The sequence below is a fragment of the Papio anubis genome, chromosome 6, assembly GCF_008728515.1.
Source record: "Papio anubis isolate 15944 chromosome 6, Panubis1.0, whole genome shotgun sequence".
In the NCBI taxonomy this organism is placed as follows: domain Eukaryota; kingdom Metazoa; phylum Chordata; class Mammalia; order Primates; family Cercopithecidae; genus Papio; species Papio anubis.
In genome coordinates this window covers 124,989,350-125,010,833 of record NC_044981.1, presented here as the reverse complement: position 1 = coordinate 125,010,833, position 21,484 = coordinate 124,989,350, and the positions used below count along the sequence as shown (strand labels likewise).

General features: G+C 41.1%; 2 long non-coding RNA genes across 6 annotated transcripts in view; one reads left to right on the top strand and one right to left on the bottom strand.

Moving 5' to 3' along the window:
- The window catches only part of LOC100999301, a 51,537-nt gene extending 48,342 nt beyond the window's left edge, over positions 1-3,195 (bottom strand). The window contains exon 1 of the long non-coding RNA XR_001902119.3: positions 1,782-3,195. This is a non-coding gene — a long non-coding RNA (uncharacterized LOC100999301). The remainder of the gene's footprint in view (positions 1-1,781) is intronic.
- Positions 2,069-20,917, top strand: LOC108585576. 5 transcript variants are annotated; one of them, XR_002521749.2, is made up of 6 exons: positions 2,069-2,156; positions 4,754-4,807; positions 13,758-13,919; positions 16,576-16,623; positions 16,831-17,027; positions 20,827-20,917. It is a non-coding gene; the product is annotated as an uncharacterized LOC108585576 (long non-coding RNA). The 5 variants fall into 5 exon arrangements; XR_002521751.2 differs by lacking the exon at positions 20,827-20,917 and adding an exon at positions 18,472-18,557; XR_002521752.2 differs by lacking the exon at positions 20,827-20,917 and having other exon boundaries at positions 13,761-13,919; positions 16,831-17,327.
- Positions 20,918-21,484: the final 567 nt, after the last annotated feature.

Below are 21,484 nucleotides of genomic sequence, written 5' to 3'. Positions count from 1 at the left end.
AGACTGGTCTTGAACTCCTGATCTCAAGTGACTTCCTGGCTCGGCCTCCAAAAGTACTGGGATTACAGGCATGAGCCACTGTGCCCTGCCTGCCACAGGATCTTATGCTAAACCATTCAGATGGAAGAACTTTTCTTGTGCCTCTTTCCTTTTTCTCTCTTGGTGTCCTTTTCTTCAGTTTTAGAGCCCAGTGCAAAATGGTAATGTGGAATCCCATGTTAGAAAATTATTAAGAATTTCAAGATGGTGACAGCAGAATGTTAAACCGAGCATGAGGTCCTGTTAAGTGTGGGGCCATATGTGAATGATTTGATGGCACGCCCATGAAGGGGATTTGCTCCCACCTCTTTACCAACAGGCCTTCAGCCTCCATGAGAAATCTCTTCTTGGCTGGTCCAAGGGAACTGCCTACCCCATAGTGCCCCAGACAGTCCCATTCTTACTTTTTCTTCCTTGGAACCCTGGTCTCTGTCCCCACTCAGCTGAGTTTGTATGTGATAAGGTGCTGATGTTGTTATTCCAAAACAATGGAATAATAAGGTGCGAGGAGCTGGCATTTTAACTCACTCTAGAGTCTCTGGTGGAGGAATTTCTAGGGCAAAATTCTACAGGAAGGTACTCGAACCTTTTCAGTTACAAATAATTCAACCTCCTGCTTTTTCCTACCTGTGATTTGACCACGGGTGTTGGAATGTTTTTATCTATATATCCATCTGACATTTATTGAGGACCTTCTATCTCCCAGGAATGGTGCTAGGTCCTGGGAATGCAAAGGGTGATAAAATTTGTTCCCAGCCTTTGAAGAGCTTCCTTCTACTGTGATTAGCAGATACAAAGGAGATAAATCATACAAATCATACTAGTGCTGACTTCCCATGAGACACACAAAGCAGTGTGGTGATACTGGAGAATTAAGTGTAGGTGGTGAGAAGGATGGAGTGTGGAGAGCATTTTGTTTACTTGTTTTTAACTACTCTCATAGGAAAAAGCTGAGTAGTTACAAGACAGACGTGCAGAAACACAACTAATTTTATTTCTAACATTGACGTGGTGTTGCTATGAATCTCACACTCTGCTTAAAGCAGAGGTCTTGTTCTATACCGCTCAGTGTACTCAATCCCATGCAGTGCTTTTTCAGCCAAATTCATATACTTTATCTCAGTATTTTCCAGCTCACACACAGTCCTTTTGGGGGTAAATACCTGATTATTTAGGGATTCTTCTCCATCTCCCTCTGAGAAAGATTCTCCTTTCACCAAATGTGAGTCAGGGTTCTCTGAGGCCTCTTTCTGATGAGGTCCTAACCTTGAGCTTCTCTCTCTGCCCTTGTAGAATCCAGTTTGACCAAGAATCCTGCTAAGTCAGTTTAACAAAAATCCCCCTCCTTTGGAATCTGTCTTTATCCCCCACCCTCGTTCTGTTATCACCCTGGCCTGCCTTCAGCAAGAATTCTATTGAGTCCATCTAAGAAGAAATCCCCTTCTTCCTGGTGTTTCCTCTTAGTAATTTTCCACTGAGAAACTCCTTCCCTTGGCTATCAACTCCCACTTGCCCTTGTTGGAGTCAGAGATGAGCCCAGCCTCTCTCCCCCACTACAAGGGCCCAGTGCAGTGGTCTCTATACCTGTAGTGATGGTTCCCAAGTAACAAGTGTTGTGAATGATTTTCTCTTCAACACTTCTCTGCCTGCTCTTTTCTAAGTTCCTAGGGCACAGAAGTTATCATGCATTGTTTTGTATTAGGGAGGGTGACCCTCCAGTCCTCCACTCACTGCTGACTCACCCGTGTCCTTTTTAGACATGGACCTCCCTCCGGGTGGCCTCTGCTGTGGTGGACCTGCCTGGTCACAGGACATCCAGGGCCAGGAGCTCTGAAGATAGTGCGGCCTCATCTCCACAATAACATCACACTCCTGCTGCTGACACTGTCATTGGCCTTCACTCTCCTACCTTGGGACCTGAGTACTAAGTTATGACCTCAGAATACAGGCCTTGGTGAGGCTATGTGGGGGTCACCTTCCTCAGCCCCTCCCCCAGCCACAAAGGTCACGCAAGTGGAACACAGGCTCAACCCCATACTTCTCTGGAAGGCTGGCAAACCTCCCAGCTACCTGCAGGGGAACAGGGTTCCAGAACATTCTCATGTTCCCTTGAAACTGTATGTATCTACCTACCCCCACCCCACCTCAGATTCTGGGCCCGATGCAAGAGCCAGAGGATCTTCCTGCCTCCTCCCCGACCTCTCCACTCCCAACTCCTTTGGGCTTTTCCACTGAGAGAAGGGAACTGCCTCTTATCCTGCATTCTTCCTAGATCTGTGATCCACTCTGCAGTTAGCCCTCTAAGTTTAGTTTCTTGATATGTGGAATGTAAACTGAGAGTTCCCAGAAAACTCCTGTCTCTTGAAAGCCTGATTTCTGAATCTGCTGTCTCCTTACGGACTTTAACATGTAAACCCAAAGCTGAGCAACAGCTTTTTTCTTCTACTTGTCTCTGTCTTCCTCTTTCCTGGGGCCAGGTCTGCATAGTTTACAGAATACTGAGCAAAAATTCAGAACTACTGGGAAGGGAAAAGAAAACTGTTTCAGATGCTCCACTAGGCCCAGGAGTGGGAACTTTATCCCATAAATATTAAGTGCCACTGAAGACTTTTTTTTAGAAAAGGAGTGCCACTGAGCAGAGGCAGAGCTTAGATACAGGCTGTGTCTGGTCCAAGCAGTTGCAAGCATTTAAAATCAAGAGATTTCACATACAAGTCTGGTTTTCTAGCTTCTCTTAAACGAAGATCTGGCAAAAGTGGACTCCCATTCCAGCAAACCAACAAATGGCTGCGGCTGAGGAGTGCTCACCTTTTCTGGATGGACACAATCTTCTTATTTTATCATAGTCCCAGTCAGCCCACTTCATTAATTTCTGGTACCTTCCTGGGCCCTGCACCTTCCTCATTTATTGCCCCTACCTCCAGGGATTTGTGAAAGACAGATTTGAGGGGCACCAAAAATAGTACCAAAGAAACCAATCAGGATGCTGTCAGGGAGGTCAGGTGAGAGCTTCTGGGGGGTTAATTTAGAGCACTTTGAGTAACGAGGGAGAGGAGAGTCAGATTAAATGTGGGCGGGGGGCGGTGGCTCATGCCTATAATCCCAGTACTTTGGGAGGCTGAGGTGGGCAGATCACATGAGGTCAGGAGTTCAAGACCAGCCTGGTCAACATGGTGAAAACCTGGCTCTACAAAAACACAAAAGTTAGCCGGGCATGATGGCCGGTGCCTGTAATCCGAGATACTCGGGAGGCTGAGGCAGGAGAATTGCTTGAACCCAGGAGGTACAGGTTGCAGTGAGCCAAGATCAAAATTGTGCCACCACTACACTCCAGCCTGGGAGACAAGAGTGAGACGCTGTCTCAAAAAAAAAAAAAAAAAAAAAAAAAGATTAAAGAGTGTGGGGAGGTGACCTGGGCAATGAGAAGTGAGAGAGAGGAAGAGGACAAGAATGACAGCCAGGTTTCAGGCCTAAGTAACCAGTGAACTAGTGAAAAGTTAGCTGAAGAGTTAGGACACTATGGTGGCTCACGCCTGTAATCCCAGCACTTCGGGAGGTCAAAGCGGGCAGATCACCTGAGATCAGGCCAATATGGCGAAATCTCGTCTCTACTAAAAATACAAAAAAATTAGCTGGACACGGTGGCTTGAGCCTGTAATCCCAGCTACTCGGAAGGTTGAGACAGGAGAATCACTTGAACCCAGGAGGCGGAGGTTACAGTGAGCCAAGATTGCGCCACTGCACTGCACTGCAGCCTGGGTGACAGAGAGAGACTCCGTCTCAAAAATAAAAATAAAAATAAAAAGATTAAAGAGTGTGGGGAGATGACCTGGGCAAAGAGAAGTGAGAGAGAGGAAGAAGACAAGAACGACACCCAGGCTTCAGGCCTGAGTAACCAGTGAACTGTTAGCTACAGACTGAAGATGCTAGGAAGCCAAGTTTGAGAATACTGAGTTTGAGGGACCTGAGAGACAATTAGCTGAAGATATTCACCAACTGGAAGCACACTGGCGTGATCTAATATAAAGATACAATTTTTATATTAACAGTATATAAGCATAAGTTAAAACCATGAGAGTTTTGTCAGGAAAGGAATAAAAATCTTCCTCAAAACCCATAAGTTTTTTATTTTTATTTTTCATTGAGAGGGGTTTTCATTCTGCCGCCCAGGCTTGAGTGCGGTGGCAAATCATGGTTTATTGCAACCTCCACCTCCTAAGCTCAAGTGATCCTCCCACCACCTCCCAAGTAGCTGAGACCCCAGGCGCACACCACCATGCCCGGCTAATTTTTTGTTGTTTTTTTGATAGAGACGGGGTTTCACCATTTTGCCCAGGCTAGTCTCAAACTCCTGGACTCAAGCAATCCACCAGCTTCAGCCTCCCAAAGTGTTGAGATTACACATGTGAGCCACTGCACCATGCCTCCTATGAGTTCTTAGTTGGGACAGACTCCTGTAACAAAAGACAGATAAACAAGAGGAAAACAAACACATTTATTAACACATGCAGTGCACATCACACTGGAGAAAACTCAGTAAGAACGATTTCAAAGCAGCGGCCTAGAACTCTGGCTCCTCAAGTGTCTTCAACAAAGAACAATCAATTTGTAGAGAAACGACAAGATGAAGGAGAGTAGTCTTAGGCTTCCAAAGAGAGGAAACTGTGGGAAGGTAAATATGGGAGAAAACTAACAGAATGATGTTTGTTTGCAGATTCCTTCGGTGCTGTATCTGGGCTGATGAGAATATAAAGCTCTCCAGCAGAGGGTAATTTACATCCTGTCTTCAAGGAGGGAAAAAGCAGGATAGGGAGAGTTTCCCCTTTGTCTGCTGCTTCTTAATGATCTTTAGCTCAAAAATAATTTTTGTCAACAAGGCATATTTTGGATTGACATATTCTGGTTTTCTATAGTTTCTTCTCCCATTTCTCTCTTCTCCACCCCTTCCCCACACCACGCATAAAAAAGACAACACAGACACTTGCTCTCAACTTTGATGTCAGGCCCAGTGAGTGCCACTTACTCCACTCAAGTAAAGCAACTCCTAATGACATCCCAGCTAGCCGTTGTCATAGCCAACAAACACCAAAGACTATGGGAACGTTGTCCTTCATTTACTTCACCCACAAAAACTTTATAAAGCCAAAATTTCGTTTGTGTTTAGTTAAATATTCCCTAGAACCCTCCTGTCTTTACTCTTTTCTTGACTGACATTTGCTTATTCCTTAAGTTTCTGTGTAAATGCTTCTTCCTCAAAGTACCCTACAGTGCACCAAATTCTAAGTCACTTAGTAATTATCTTCCATTTCACCCTTCACCTTATATTCTCAGTATCTATCAGAAATTATAGTTAAACACTTGTACAATTATTTGCTTTGTGTCTACTGCCCAACTAAATGAAAGGACAAGGAGAACAGGGAATGTTGTTTGCTTTTGTTTTCACTGGTGTCTGCAATAGACTTGACTCACAGAGGGAATTCACGACTGTTTATTAAATTGATTAAAAATAGTTTAGGTCAAGCTTTTTAAAAAATACTTTTTAAAAAAAAATACACAATATACTTCCTCACCTGCCCATGAGGGAAGAATTGTTGTGGGAATTTGATCTTCTAGAAACAACTAGGAATATAGACAAAATATGTGAAACAATGTTTTTCAGATATTTAGACAGCAGGCACAGCTGGATTGTGATCCTCTGGGAGAAGAGAAACAAACCAGGTGACCCTCTGATTGTTACAGGTTTCTGTGTGGAGACAACTTCCAGACCACAGGAAGAGGAAAGAAAGTCTGGTGATCTCTTTAAATAGAGGAGACAGATATAGAAGATTGGAGACACTGAGATTTCTGCTATGTGTGTGGCAGAGTGCCAGAGAGGGAAAAATTGCACAAGAAAAAAAATCCAACGATCCCCTTAGGCCCAGATACTAATACTCCTTGGCTGAATACTAATCTGTGCATGGTAGGCTAAATTTCCATGAGGCTGAGGAAAGAATAACTGCCACAGTAATATAAGCTGAACAACTTCCTGAACTCAAACACATCTGGGAGAAATTTGGATCCCTACCAGCCGGAATGGAGTGGCCTCACTGAATACCCAGTGCATTCAGTAAGGACTCCAGAAGGGTTATGTCTTAGTAGTAAGTCTAAACTAGCTCTAGAATAAAGACTGTTTTACAATGATCCTAAGAAAGCTTAAAAACAAGTATCTAAAATCAAGCAGATGACAAGTTATCTCATTTCTTGCTTCATAATATTCAGCATTTTGAAGAAAGATAACAAAATTGAAACACTCAACAGCATAGAATTCATAATGTCTACCATTCAATGAAAAATTACTAGATATGCAAAACAAAAGCCACAAAATGTGATCCATAATCAGGGAGATAATTAGTCAACAGGAACAACCAGGGCTGGTCTGAAGGTAATGAGTTATTTTAATTTATTGTTCACAGTCAGTTACAGATCAAATTTTGTATTCTATGCTTTCACCCCTCCTCACTATTGCACTTGACTAGTCCTGAAAACAGGTTGAGAGAGAGAGAGAGAGGAGAAATAGCCAATACAAATGATGAAATTAGCATATAAGAATATTTTAAAGTTTAAAAGTAGGCTGGCCCAATTGCTCAAGCCTGTGATCTCAGCACTTTGCGGGGCCAAGGCTGGAGGATCACTTGAGTCCACGAATTTGAGACCAGCTTAGGCAACATAAGGATACCCTCCAATCTTTACAAAAAGTAAATATAAAAAAATTAGCATGGAAGCACACACCTGTGGTCTCAACTACTCACTCCTCAGGAAACTGAAGAGGGAGGATTGCTTGAGTACAGGTCAAGGCTGCAGTGAGCCATGTTCATACCACAGCACTCTAGCCAGGACAACAGAGCAAAACCCTGTCAGAACAACAACAAAAGAAAACAGTTATTACAATTACGATCATGTTATTTAAAGAAAAACATAAACAAAATAAGGAAAAAAATGGGAGCTATAGAGAGAACAATATGGATATTACAGGGCTGAAAAATACAACACATAAAATGTAAAATTTATTAGACTGAATTTATGGCAGATTGGATCCAACAGAAGAAAAGATCAGTGAACTTGAAAATAATGGCAATATAAACTATTCAAGCTTAATCACAGAGAGAAAAAATACCAAAAAGTTAATAGACCTCAGTGACCTGTCAGAGAATACTGAGCAGTCTAATGGAGTCTCAGAAAGCAAGGAAAAAGACATAGAAATATACATATATATGTATATTTACTTATTTAAGAATATTGGCCAGAAAATTCCAAATTTTGTGAAAATTATATATGCCCAGATCCAAGAATCTCAACAAATGTGAGGATATATAAATATATATGTGTGTTTATAATTATGTATACACACACACACACACACACATATATCTTTCCTGATAGTTTCTTCTGTAGATGTCAGTCTTCCATAAGTTCTGTCTAATAAATTTTTCATTTTATCTATTATATTTTTCAGCCCTGTAATATCCAGTTGTTTTCTTTTGTTATATATATACACACACACACACACACACTCTCAAACTACACCAACAGACATCATAATCAAATTTCTAGAAACCTCTGATAAAGAGAAATTTTTTAAAACAGCTACAGGAAATAGAGAACAATGATACCAAATACCACATATTCATCATTATATGGCATTATGTGGCTGTTTTTAGCAGGAAGATTAAAAATGATATCTTCAAAGTGATGAAACAAGATCCTGATGACTTAAAACTATATGGAAAATTAGTAATAATATCTTTCAAACAAAACTGAGAAAAATGTCATCAGTAGAGGTAGTACAGCTCGAAAATTCTTCAGGCACAATGAAAACAACAGACGGAAAATGCTAGAAAAACAAATATGTAAGTATGACTTCTTTCCTCACACAAACAAAATTCTCCCAAAAAAAATTGTTTAAAGCAAAAAGTAATGCCAATCTATTTTGCGGGGTTTATAATACATGCAAAAGCATAAGGAATGACAAAAAATAGCATAAAGCATAGGAAGGAAGAAACGGAAGTATATCATGGTAAGGATTTTACATTAAATATGAAAGGCTGTAATATTACTTGAAGACAGATTGTGATAAGTTAAAAATGTATGTTCATAACATAAAATCTAGACAAAATGAAGAGATACAGTGAATAAATCCATTATAGAGAGAAAATACTCAATCCCAAAGATAGTAAGGCAAGAGACAGGGAAAAGAACAAAGAACAGATAAAACAAATAGAATTTATCTATCAAGATGGTAGGCTTCAATTCAACTATATCAATAATTACATTAAATGTAAATAGCCACTATTTTACATTTGGATTTCACATTTTTACATGTACATCCACCCCAATTCAAAGGCAGAGATTGCCAGACTGTATGAGAAGAAAGACCCACTGTGAGTTGCTACAGGAAATAGACTTAAATATAAAGACATATATAAGTTCAAAGTAAAAGAATGAAAAAAATTATACTACGTCAATACCAATCATGAGAAATCTAGAGTAACTATGTTAATGTCAGACAAATGGACTTCAGAAAAAAGACTATTATCAGGGATCAATAAGATCACGTCATAATAACAGAATCAATTCAACAAGAGGGCATAACAATCCTAAAAATATGTACTTAATAACAAAGTTTCAAAATATATAAAACAAAAACTGATGGATTGATTGACAGGAGAAATATTCAAATCCACAATTATAAAGATTTCAATACTTCTTTCTCAGTACTTGATAGAAAAGGTCAATAGAAAATCAGTAAAAATCGACTGGGAGCGGTGGCTCATGCCTGTAATCCCAGCATTTTGGGAGCCCAAGTTGGGTGGATCACAAGGTCAGGAGTTTGAGACCAGCCTGGCCAATATGGTAAAACCCCAGCTCTACTAAAAATATAATGATAAACCAACAGGGCGTGGTGGCGGGCGCCTGTAGTCCCAGCTACTCGGGAGGCTAAGGCAGGAGAATTGCTTGAACTCGGGAGGTGCAGGTTGCAGTGAGCCAAGATCACACCACTGCACTCCAGCCTGGGAAATAAAGCAAGACTCTATCTCAAAAGAAAAAACTAAAAACAAAACAAAACAAAAAAACAGAAAGAAAGAAAGAAAATCAGTAAAGATCTGGAGACCTTAACAACACCATCAGTTCACTTGGCCTAATAAAATGTTGTACCCAAATAGGCTACTTGGCCTAGTAGAATGCTGCACGGCTGGTGCTGCTACACCCAGCAAGACACACATTCTTTTCAAATGCACATGGAACATTCACTAATATAGACCATATGCTAGACCATAAAACACATTGCAATACATGTAAAAGTACTTTATTCACACAGAGAATGTCCCCTGGCCAAAATGAAATTAAACTAAAAGGTTTATTAAAATGATACCTGAAAAATCTCCAAATATTTTGAAATTAAACTATACAGTTCTGAGTAGCTCATGGATCAAAAAGAAATTAGAAGGAAAGAAAACACAGGTACAAGTTTTCCTTGCTTTGCACAGGTCCTAATATGCACAGATGTCAGTTACCAAAAAATAACACCAGTCCCCCAACAACATGGTTCAAATTTCAGCTACCACATTTCTGTTACCACAGTATATTAGCTGCAAGCAATTCCATAAAATATAAACTTCATTCTTAGCACATCAGTCCATGAATAATCATACAAGTAACATCATGAGTATCATGATCTGTGACCAATCACATCCCTTCTTCTAAAGGCTGTTGGTGATTGGTTGCTGTGCATTTCATACTCAGTTCACACACATATAGGAAAGCTGTTTCCTCTTTGGCTCCCATTGATAAACTCACATGGCATTTTACAAAATTCGATGACCAAAAGAAGAAATTGGCCAACAAAGATGAAAATGCAGCAAGCAAACAAAAAGTTATAACGTTGAAAGCGAAACATATGTATTGAATGTAGATGGAATTACAGACAAAAATAGCTGATATGGAAATGTTAATATTATCACTTTTTGAGAGACTAGGTACGCAAAGGACGTGATGAAAGTAACAAATGAAAAGAGCATTTATGATGAAAAGGATGAAGATGTGTCCCAAAAGAAGTGATGTCAGCAAAAATTTTACATGACAGGAACTCTCAGATATTTCACGCCATTGCAAATACAAAGAATAAGAAGTTGGAAGTTGACCTAAACTTAGAAAGGAGGTTGACAATTCACAGAGGCAAGGAAAAGAAGATCACTTCATATCATAAATTACACAATGAGAAAGCATCAAGCATTGTCCAAACTACTCCTGATAACATCTTTTAAATTGCATAACACATACATAATATAAAATTTACCATTTTAACTATTTTTAAGTATACAGTTCAGTGGTATTGCATACATTCATACTGCTGTGTAACTATCACCACCATCCATCTCCAGAACTTTTTCATTTTCCCAAACTGAAACTCTACATTCACTCTCTCATAAGTTGTTTGTGGGTTTTTTTCCCCACAGAGTTTATTGGGTTTATAACTGGAGGAAGTCACACGTGTACAAAATGAAGCTCACACTATCCCAAAGCAGAGTAGGAACCGAGAGCTGACTGATAAGTTTTTACAAAGACACAAAATACTTTTGTTCTTAATGTTTCTAATATTTTAAATTATAGTATTAAAAAGTTTCACCATTTTTTCATTTTCCTACACATTTATAAAAGACAATAAGAGTTTTTAATGTCATGATAAAAAATGTAAAAGGTCACAGAACAGTTGTAATTTTTTTCTATTTATTATTAAGATCACTTTGCAAGATTTCAGCTAGCATCATTGTTTTTATAGTTCTTTCCTACTAGATAAAGCAAGGATTGCCTTGTGAGGTATATATAAAAATTCGTGAGGTGCATCAAAGTTCTTTAAAGGAAAATTCAAAGTCCTGCATACTTACATTAGAAAAGAAAATCCCTCCTAGCACTTTGGAAGGCTGAGGTGGGCAAATTGCGAGGTCAGGAGATCGAGACCATCCTGGCTAACATGGTGAAACCTCGTCTCTACTAAAAATACCAAAAATTAGCCAGGCGAGGTGGCAGGCGCCTGTAGTCTCAGCTACTCAGGAGGCTGAGGTAGGAGAATGGCGTGAACCCGGGAGGCAGAGCTTGCAGTGAGCCAAGATGTTGTCACTGCACTCCAGCCTGGGCAACAGAGCGAGATTCCATCTCAAAAAAAAAAAAAAAAGAAAAGAAAAGAAAAGAAAATCCTGACGTCAATCATCTAAGGTTTCACCTTAAAGCTAGAAAAAGAAGAGAAAACTTAACCCGAAGGAAGGAAATCATAAAGAGCAGAAATTAATGTATAGAAAAATGCATAAACAACAGAGAAAAATAAATGAAATCAAATGACCCAGCAATAGTATTCCTAAGATGTAAATAAAAGAAATGAAAACATATGCCCATGCAAAGATTGGTACCTATTCATTATAACCCAAGCTAAAAACAAGACAAATAGTCATCAAGAAGTAAATGGAAAAATAAATTGTGGAGTATCCATTCAATGGCATGCCACTACTCTGCAACAAAAAAGAACAAACCTGCAGGGTTCGATGGCTCATGCCTGTAATCCCAGCACTTTGGGAGGCCGAGGCGGGCAGATCATGAGGTCAGGAAATGGAGACCACCCTGGCTAACATGGTGAAACCCTGTCTCTACTAAAAATACAAAAAACTAGCCGGGCATGGTGGCGGGCACCTGTAGTCCCAGCTACTCGGGAGGCTGAGGCAGGAGAATGCCGAGAACCCGGGAGGCGGAGCTTGCAGTGAGCCGAGATCGCACCACTGCACTCCAGCCTGGTCCACAGAGCGAGACTCCATCTCAAAAATAAATAAATAAATAAATAAAAGGAATAAACTACAAGTTTATGCAACAACATAAATCTTAACATTTTGAAAGCCTTATGCTGTGTAAAAACAAAGCCAGATGTCAAAAGGTACATATGGTATAATTCTATTTCTATGAAAATCTGGAACAGGAAAATCTAATCTGTATTGATTGAAAGTGTATTAGTGGTTGCCTGGTACCTGGCGGGAGCTGAGGGGATTGACTATCAAAGGGCATGAGGAAACGTTTTAGAGTAATGGAAATATTCTATATTTTGTTTGTTATGGTGGTTACTTCGTGTCTATATTTGTTAAAACTTGCCAAACTGTACATTTAACATGTGTGCATTTAATTGAAAATAAAATAAAAAATAATTATTAGGAATCCCAAAATGTGAATTTGAAGAATATGTTTATGTAACCGTGGATTCTTGTGAATCAAGAGTGCGGATGGTGGTATGGGGGTGGGGGGAGGTAGAGTGCACATGTTTACAATGATGCCTGTTTGAGTTCAGGGGTGTGTGTGTGTGTGTGTGTGTGGTGATGGTGGTAGTGAGAGAGCATTCATTGTATAACTATTTTCAACAACAAAATTCAGTCAACAATAAGAAAAACTGCAGCCTTCTGCATAGTCTACCTTAAATGCATCGGCACTGAGAACTAAAGGCATGTTCTCTGCCAATGCGTAATTTACAACCTAATGCTCCACAACAAAGTGAGTTTATCTCTCTCCAAGTTCCCTAACAACAAGCCACCTACTTCCTCGGGGTTTTTTTCCAGGAACTAGGTCTTTCAGGCAACTGATGGGTAATAGTCGCCTCCTCCCCACCCCCCCCACCCTCTCTCTCTCTCTCTCTCACACACACACACACACACACACACACACACACACACACAGCGCGCAGTACTTCCTGGGGGAATTCAGACCCAATCTGAGCTAGTTTTTGGAAGCCTGACAGTTCCTCTACAGCTAGCAAACCAATGCCAAGCCTAGTGGGCCAATCTGCCCGGAAGCATCACTTCCAGAAGACGTGGCCTGAGCTCAGCTTCTTCCAGGACTGGACTGGAAGTCCACTGGAAGTCTGTGTTTTCTGCTGCTATAGGCACGTGCAGGCTGTGGAAATTGCTGGGGCTCTGCTTCACCAGTGTCCGTTCAGTGTTGCTTCTGTTCATTCTTCCATAGAGCACTGTTTGTAAAGCCCAGAAGCTGCCTAAACTTCTCTTCTCTTGTTAAGCACTTTCTTCACACGTTACTTCTTTTAAGTGGTTGCACATGATATTCCAAAGTTGCATTCACATAGCATCCTCTTTTGCTGGATGTTACAAATGATTGAGCTTGGTAGAAGTCACAGAACTTCTTGTTTTCTTAACCTGCGACTTACAGGAGGTTATGTACTACACTAGAATAAACCACACCCAGCCCTTTGATCCATACACTTTAGCACTCAAGTTGATGATGTCAGATATTAAACATTCAATAATAGCACTCCAAACCAAAAAAGCTATGCATTGTTTTTTCCAGTCTTCAAGGTTTAGAATGTGATTGTGTCATATGAGAGACACTAGCCTCCTTGCCTGAGACTGAATCTAGAGTAGACAATGCCCACCGCACAGACAGACAAGCAATGCAGAGATATCTACTGAGAGATTTCTTCTCCTTGCCCATCTACAGCTTCCTGTTGGGGATCTGAACTTGACTTCCAAGGTCTCTGACTCCCCAATCAAACCAAGTCCACTTTAATCATTTCCAATTCCCTCTCTAATGTCCTGGGACTGGATAGAGACAGGCAGATGAACAACTTACATGTTAGGTTGGAAATCTCAAGACTCTAATGTTAATCTAAAACATAAATGCATTTTCTTTCACTGCAGCAGAGTTTCTTCTGCTCCCACAAAAAGCTGGCCAAGAAAATCCAAGTGAAATCTCTTGGGAGAATAGATGAATGTCACAACCAGAGGCACATTATCAAGAATGAGGCTGACCTGAGTTATATGACAGATGAAGAACGTTATAGGATTGATGCCTGTTATCAGGTCAGAATCACATTGCAAGCCAAATCCTATTTAAGATGTATGTGGTTAACACTCGCTGCTAGGGTGCTCTTTCGCACTGTTCAGGAATAAAAACAGGCTGCTCTCAGCTCAAGTGTCCTCATGGCACCAGGGCAAAATACACAAACATGGCACTGGTACCTGTCCAGAAATGAAGAAAGGTTATTAGAAAATGGCCAAGCCAATCAACCGCGATCTTGGGCATATTTTTAAATGTGTTTTCAAGTTTAATTTGAAGGTAGACATAGTAGTTTCAGCCAACCGTCAAAGTGAAACAACTTAACGTACTCCTTTGACCTATTGCCACCTCTTGATACAAGGCAAGATGGAAAAACTTAGAATATAAATCCCACATTTACAGCATGTGTACTGCCTCTCTGATCTAGATAGAGAAACTGGGTGGGAGGGTTGGGACGGGGGGTAGAAGTTCCTCTTAAGCTCAAACTCCCCAGAAACTTTTTTCCTACAGTTGTAAAAGTATTGGTAATTTTTAAAATAAGTTTACTCTGTATTTTACAAACATTACTCTTGAGAGCTTCATCTCACCAGAAGCAGAAGTATCCAGTATTGTGGCCTATAACAAGGCCCCCGGGGTATTTCCAACCAGACTGGCAACGAGAAGCAATAGAATCACCTAACAAAGGAAACATCATTCTTGTGCATTACCTAACAATTGTTGAGCCCCGACATGTTCAATCAAAATAAAGAAGCGTTAGAGAATAATGTGAACACTCACTGACCCCCAGATAGACCCCACAAATTGGCAATTACCTTGGTGAACTCGTTACTCTCCAAAATCTGGTCTATAATTTTGTAGGTGCAGAAATGATGTTGTAAGTGTCCCAGGGTTGGCTAGACTGGAGATGCTGACTCACTCAAAGCCCACGAGAAAATGATGTATAAAGTTAGAATGCAAATCGAGAATTTTACACTCACGGTGGCCTGAGCAGCCCATTCCCTTATTTTAAACAAGTTACATTAACATCAGGTTGGTTGTTAATTTATTTAATTTTATTTATTTTTATTTAATTTTATTTATTTATTTATTGGGACAAAGTCTCGCTCCGTCACCCAGGGTGGAGTGCAGTGGCATGATCTCGGCTCACTGCAACCTCTGCCTCCCGGATTCAAGTGATTCTCATTCCTCAGCCTTTCAAGTAGCTGGGACTCAGGCGCCCACCACCACGCCCAGCTAATTTTTGTATTTTTAATAGAGACGGGATTTTGCCAAGTTGGCCAGGCTGGTCTCAAACTCCTGGCTTCAAGTGATCCACCTGCCTCAGCCTCCCAAAGTGCTGGGATTATAGATGTGAGCCACCACGCCCGGCTAGATTGGTTGTTAGGCATGGAGTGCCAAGAAAGATAATGAGGGCACAATGGCATTAGACCGTGATGGCCTGTTATTTCCATTTCTTTCTTTCTTTTCTTTTCCTTTTTTTTTTTTCCTCTGTTGCCCAGGCTGGAATGTAGTGGCCCGATCATGGCTCACTGCAACCTCTGCCTCGCGGGTTCAACCGATTCTCCTGCCTCTGCCTCCTGAGTAGCTGGGACTACAGGTGCATGCCACCATGTCCGGCTAATTTTTGTATTTTTAGTTGAGACGGGGTTTCACCATATTGGTCAGGCTGCTCTTGAACTCCTGACCTCATGATCCACCCGCCACGGCCTCCCAAAGTGCTGGGATTACAGGCGTGAGCCACCGCGCCTGGCCCATTTCTAAATTAGAGATAGACTTGCCAGACAAACCAAATACATAGTCACTGACAGAGTACCTTCTTCTTAGCCACATGCTTTTATGGGTCTTTTTGTCATCTGTGCCTGCTGCTGATTAATTTCCTATCTGGTTGACATTTCTTTTTTCTCTGTGTTCCTACATTCTGTTAAGTTTACCAGTAGTCATTCAGTAGAGTTACTCTCTATGGCTGTGCTGGTCTGGCAAGCTCCTTTCTGAATTTCACTCATCAAATGCAGTCTCATTTCAAGTTGTTAGAGAGCATTTCCCCAAGTGCCACCTACATTCTGAGAGAATATGAAGATATTTGATGAAAACCTGCCAACCATGTGGTTTGGTGATAGTCGGTGCCTCTTGGGAGGGGCAGAGCTTCAGAATGGGAGAGAGAAGGCGTCAGTTACCATGATGATTGTGTATTTAAGGGGTTTTTTTCCTTAAAGGAATATTTGGCTGCAGGATCACTAAGATGTGACGATGGAGGAAGAAGGAAAGAAAAAAGATACTAATCAACACCTGTAGGTTGGAGGTGTGGCAACCACATAGCAGTTCTTGATAGCTTCCAACTTAGTGAAGTCTTTTACTGAGCCCCTATCACGTTCAGGGTACAGAGCTCTGCTCTATGAGGCTTTCAGGGAAAATGAGGACAACTTGTTACAAATGATTAATGAACTTTGCTCTTCTTGCCTGGCCAGTACATCAATTTCCCCTCATTGGCCTGGAATATCTAGAAGGAAGGAAGGATGCAGGGGAAATTAAGGGGATTGTTAGAGAAGGAATCCAGGGAAATAGAAGATAATAGTCACCTTCTGGCATTCCATAATAGGACTTTGCAGCATGACATTAGCTTTATAAACTTGCCTAATACCTTGACAAAAGAGTATTTCCATGTCTTTATCTGCTGTTTAGCTTACAGATGAGTCTGCCCGACCAGCCAGATCACAGCGTTCTGATAAGGTAATTCAAGAACAGGAAGTGGGTTAGTGAAGGCCAGTGTGTGAGGTGTGGAAAGGGGACTGTTCCTTTCGGACCCCAGAGAAGTGGGAAGAAGAAAAGGAGGAAGGTGGGGGAGGCAGGAGAGCCACACGAATGTCCCATTTGTCCTTTCCTGACTTTTGACCTAGAGTAGGAGTATATCCAGCTAATTGTTGTTATTTTCCATAGTTATGCTTATTATGGTCACTGCTGTGGGAGACCAGAACACGTCATCCTCAGATATGAAGAATTGTTGAGCTGGAACAGTTAAGAAGTGGATACAGAAAAGCTCTCTACCCTCTCTCTGTTGGCCTAAAAGCAAGACATAGTTATGCAAAGATAAAAGGCATCTTCCTTCCTCCCTGCCCTCACTGGGGAGAACAAAGGTAAACACTGAGCACAATTTTGGATCCTTATTGGCCTGAAAATGTTACCAGAGAAATCTACATTAAGGGCTTTACTAACTGGCCTTTATCTGTCATTAATTTGCCTTCCTCCAAACTACCACCCCTAGGGACTCAAAATCCTTTTCCTTTGTCCTGTCACTTTTCTAAAAATTTAGTATTCTTTGATGAAAATGCTATGTGAGCTGGAATTCAAAACCACCTCTTTGAGAACTTCTCATTACCTGCGTGTCACCCACGTATATATGAAATATATCTGTTAATAAGCTTCTGTTTGTTTTTCTCTTGCTAATCTGTCTTTTGTTACAGGGGCCAGAACCTATGGGGATTAAAGAAAAAAATTATTCTTCCCCTCCACCACAAACACTGAATTAGCAAGTACTAAACCAGTGCTCTTAAGAGAAATACACAGTTGTGTTCCTGTGAGCCTCTGTTCACAGCCTTTATTTTTTCTTTTTAAATAGAGTATTTTTTAGAGCAATTTTAGATTCACAGCAAAGTAAAGCAGGAAATACTGAGAGCTACCATTTACCACTTGCTCCTGCCCCTCTCCCCGCACAGCCTCCCCCACTATCAACATCCCTCACAGAGTGGTACGTTTGTTGCAGTTGATAAGCCTACATAATCACCCAACATCCGTGGTTCACATTAGGGTTCACTCTTGGTGTTGTACATTCTATGAGTTGTGGCAAATGCATAATGACATATACCCACCATTATAGTATTGTATTATACAGGGTATTTTCATCACCCTAAAAATTCTCTGTGCTTTGCCTATTCATCCCTCACTTCTCCCTAACCCCTGGCAACCACTGATCTTTTTACTGTCTCCATAGTTTATGTTTTGCCTTTTCCAGAATAGTCGGAGTCATACAGTATGGAGCTTTTCCGATTGGTTTCTTTATCTTAGTACTATGCGTTTAAGATCCCACCATGTCTTTTCATGGCTTCACAGCTGCTTTCTTTTTAGTGCTGACAAATATTCTAATGTCTCTATGTGCCACAGGGTTTTAGATCAAATTGTGTCCTCCCAGAATTCATACGTTGAAGCCCTAACCCTCAATGGGACTATATTTGGTGATAAGGCCCTTTAAGGGAGTAATTAAGGTTAAATGAGGTCTTATGATAGGGATTTCGTTGGATGGGACTGGTGTTCTTTTTTTTTTTTTTTTTTTTTAGATGGAGTCTCGCTCTGTTACCCAGGCTGGAGTGCAGTGGCAGAGTCTCAGCTCACTGCATCCTCCGTCTAGTGGGTTCAAGCCATTCTCCTGCCTCAGCCTCCCAAGTAGCTGGGATTACAGGTGCCTGCCACCATGCCCAGCTAATTTTTTGTATTTTTTTTTTATTAGAGACGGGGTTTCACTATGTTGGCCAGGCTGGTCATGAACTCCTGACCTCAGGTGATACACCCGCCTTGGCCTTTCAGAGTGTTGGGATTACAGGTGTGAGCCACTGCACCCAGCTGGGACTGGTGTTCTTATAAGTAGAGATACCACAGAGCTTGCTGTCTCAAGAAAAGGCCATGTGAGGACTTAACAAGAAGGCAGCCATCTGCAATCCAGGAAGAGAGACCTCACCAGAACTGAAATCGTCTGAGGCCTTGATCTTGGACTTCTAACTGCCAGAACTGTTAGAAAATAAATTTTTGTTGTTTAAGCCACTCAGTCTCTTTTATTTTGTTATATTGGCCTGAGCAAATACACACGTTTTATCTATTCACTTACTGAAGGATATCTTGAGTGCTTTTAAGTTATGGCAATTATGAATAATACTGTTATAAACATTCATGTACAGGATTTTTGTGTGGACATAAGTTTTCAACTCATGTAGGTAAGTACAAAGAAGTGAGACTGCTAGGTCATATGGTAAGAGTATTTAGTTTTGTAAAAACAACTGCCAAACTGACTATACCATTTTGCATTCCCACCAGCAATGAATGAGAGTTCCTGTTGCCCTATATCCTTACAAGCATTTGATGTTTTCAGCGTTCCAGATTTTGGCCATTCTAATAGGCATGTAGTGGTATTGCATTTTTTGTTTTGTTTTGTGTTTGTTTTGTTTGAGATGGAATTTCGCTCTTTTTGCCCAGGCTGGAGTGCAGTGGCACAATCCCTTTAAGTATGATCCCTTTAAAAGAATTCTTATGCATGCGTGGGTAGAGGCTGGAGGTATGTATACATGCATGTACATAGACAGAGGGAAAGAATGCCTGCAAGACTGTTTTTGTTTTTGTTTTGAGACAGAGTCTTGCTCTGTCACACAGGCTGGAGTGCAATGGCGTGGTCTCGGCTCACTCCCGGGTTCGAGCTATTCTCCTGCCTCAGCCTCCCAAGTAGCTGGGATTACAGGCATGCACCACCCACACTCGGCTAATTGTGTGTTTTTAGTAGAGATGGGGTTTCACCATGTTGGCCAGACTGGTCTCAAACTCCTGACCACAGGTGATCCACCTGCCTCAGCCTCCCCAAGTGCTGGAATTACAAGCATGAGCCACCGTCCCTGGCCCGCATTGTTGTTTTAAATTGCAATTCCCTGATGACATATGATGTGGAGCTTTTTTTATGTGTTGACTTGCTATTCGTATATCTTCTTTTATGAGGTGTATATTCATGTCTTTTGCCCTTCTTTGTCAGCAGGTTATTCGTTTTCTTTTTGTTGAATTTTAAGAGCTCTGTATATATGTATTAGTTCATTCTATACAAGAATGCTATAAAGAAATACCTGAGATTGGGTAATTTATAAAGAAAAGAGGTTTAACTGGCCCATGGTTCTGCAGGCTGTATAGGCTTCTGCTTCTGGGGAGTCCTCAGGAAACTTACAATCATGGTAGAAGGCAAAGAGGAAGCTGGCACATCTTATAGGGCTAGAGCAGGGGGAAGAGAGAGAAGGGGGAGGTGCCACACACTTTTAAACAACCAGATCTCCTGAGAACTCTGTCATGAGACAGCACTAGGGGGATGGTGCTAAACCATTAGAATCCGCCCCTTTGGTCAAATCACCTCCCACCAGGACCCACTTCCAACACCGGGGATTACAATTCAACATGAAACCTGAGTGGAGACACGGATGCAAACCATGTCAGTATATTTTGAATAACAGTTCTTTACCAGACATGTCTTCTTGCAAATATTTCCTCTCAGTCTGCAGCTTTTTCCTTCTCTTAACAGGGAATAAGTATTTTTAATTCATTAATCAATCAGTATATAATCTTGTTTTATGTGTGTGTCTATTTTTAAACACCTTACTTAATAGGTATTATTGACTCAGTAGCACTGAACTCATGACCAGTAACACTATAACTCATGTCTGATTGAAGCTTATCTAAGACATGTTTTCTCAATCTGCCCAGGCTGATCTAATAAAATTCCACAGACTCTGTGGCTTAAAGAGCAGAAATCTATTTTCTCAAAGTTCTGGTGGCTAGAAACTCCAAGATCAATGTACCCACAGGTTTGGTTTCTGGCAACGGCTTTCTTCCTGGCTTTCAGACAGTTGCCTTGTCCAAATATGGCTTTTCCTCTGAGTGGCTTTTCCACTGAGGGGGGAGATGGGCAGGGTGGGCAGAAGAGAGAGAAAGCTCTTTTTATAAAGAATTAATTTTATCAGATCAGGGCCCACTTTATGACCCCCTCCCCCATAACGTTATAAGGCCCATTCTTTTAACCTTAAAACCTCCTTAAAGACCCCATTTCCATATACAGCCAAACTTTGGGTAAGCCTTCAACATATGAATTTGCAGGGACACAAACCTTCAGTCCATAACACATCTTTTCTCTGTAAGGTACATCACAGCATTCTTCAGCTTAGGAACACCAAACATCACTTCTGCACTATGGTGGGGAGCCATTTGAAACAGTAAAGTCACCAAGAAAAACCACAGAAATGAAAAGATGTGCAACTAAGGAGGCAGAAGGACCTTTGATTGCAGGATGAGAGCTGAAACAAAAAGGCAGAGCTTCACCTGGTGCGACCTCAACTGGAAAAGTGCATGATGAGTGATTCAAATTTTTTACCATGTCATGCGTGTCTATGAATGATACAAAAGCACAAGTGTTGATTTGAGGGTTAAAAATAAATTTTAGCAAATAGGCAAATCTACAAATAATGAGGATCAACTGTATATATTTTGGATACATTGAGAGGATCACCCAGGAGAGGGGCTGCCACACATGCCCATTTGGATGGTAGTGAGAGGATTACAGTGAAGATGGTCCCACACCCAAATGTGATCATCCAGGTGCTTAAGAGGGTAGAAGGACATGAGCAGACACAAAGGGCTAGCTGGCAATCTGGGGTCTCCCTTCATTCTCTTGCCCCACAGGATGCTGAGATGAAAGCCGGAGGACTTGCCACAGTGCCTGCTATGACAAAGCAAGGTGACTCCACAGCACAGGATAGATAGCCAAGCCAAGGAATGGAGGCAGCAGAAACCCAAAGGG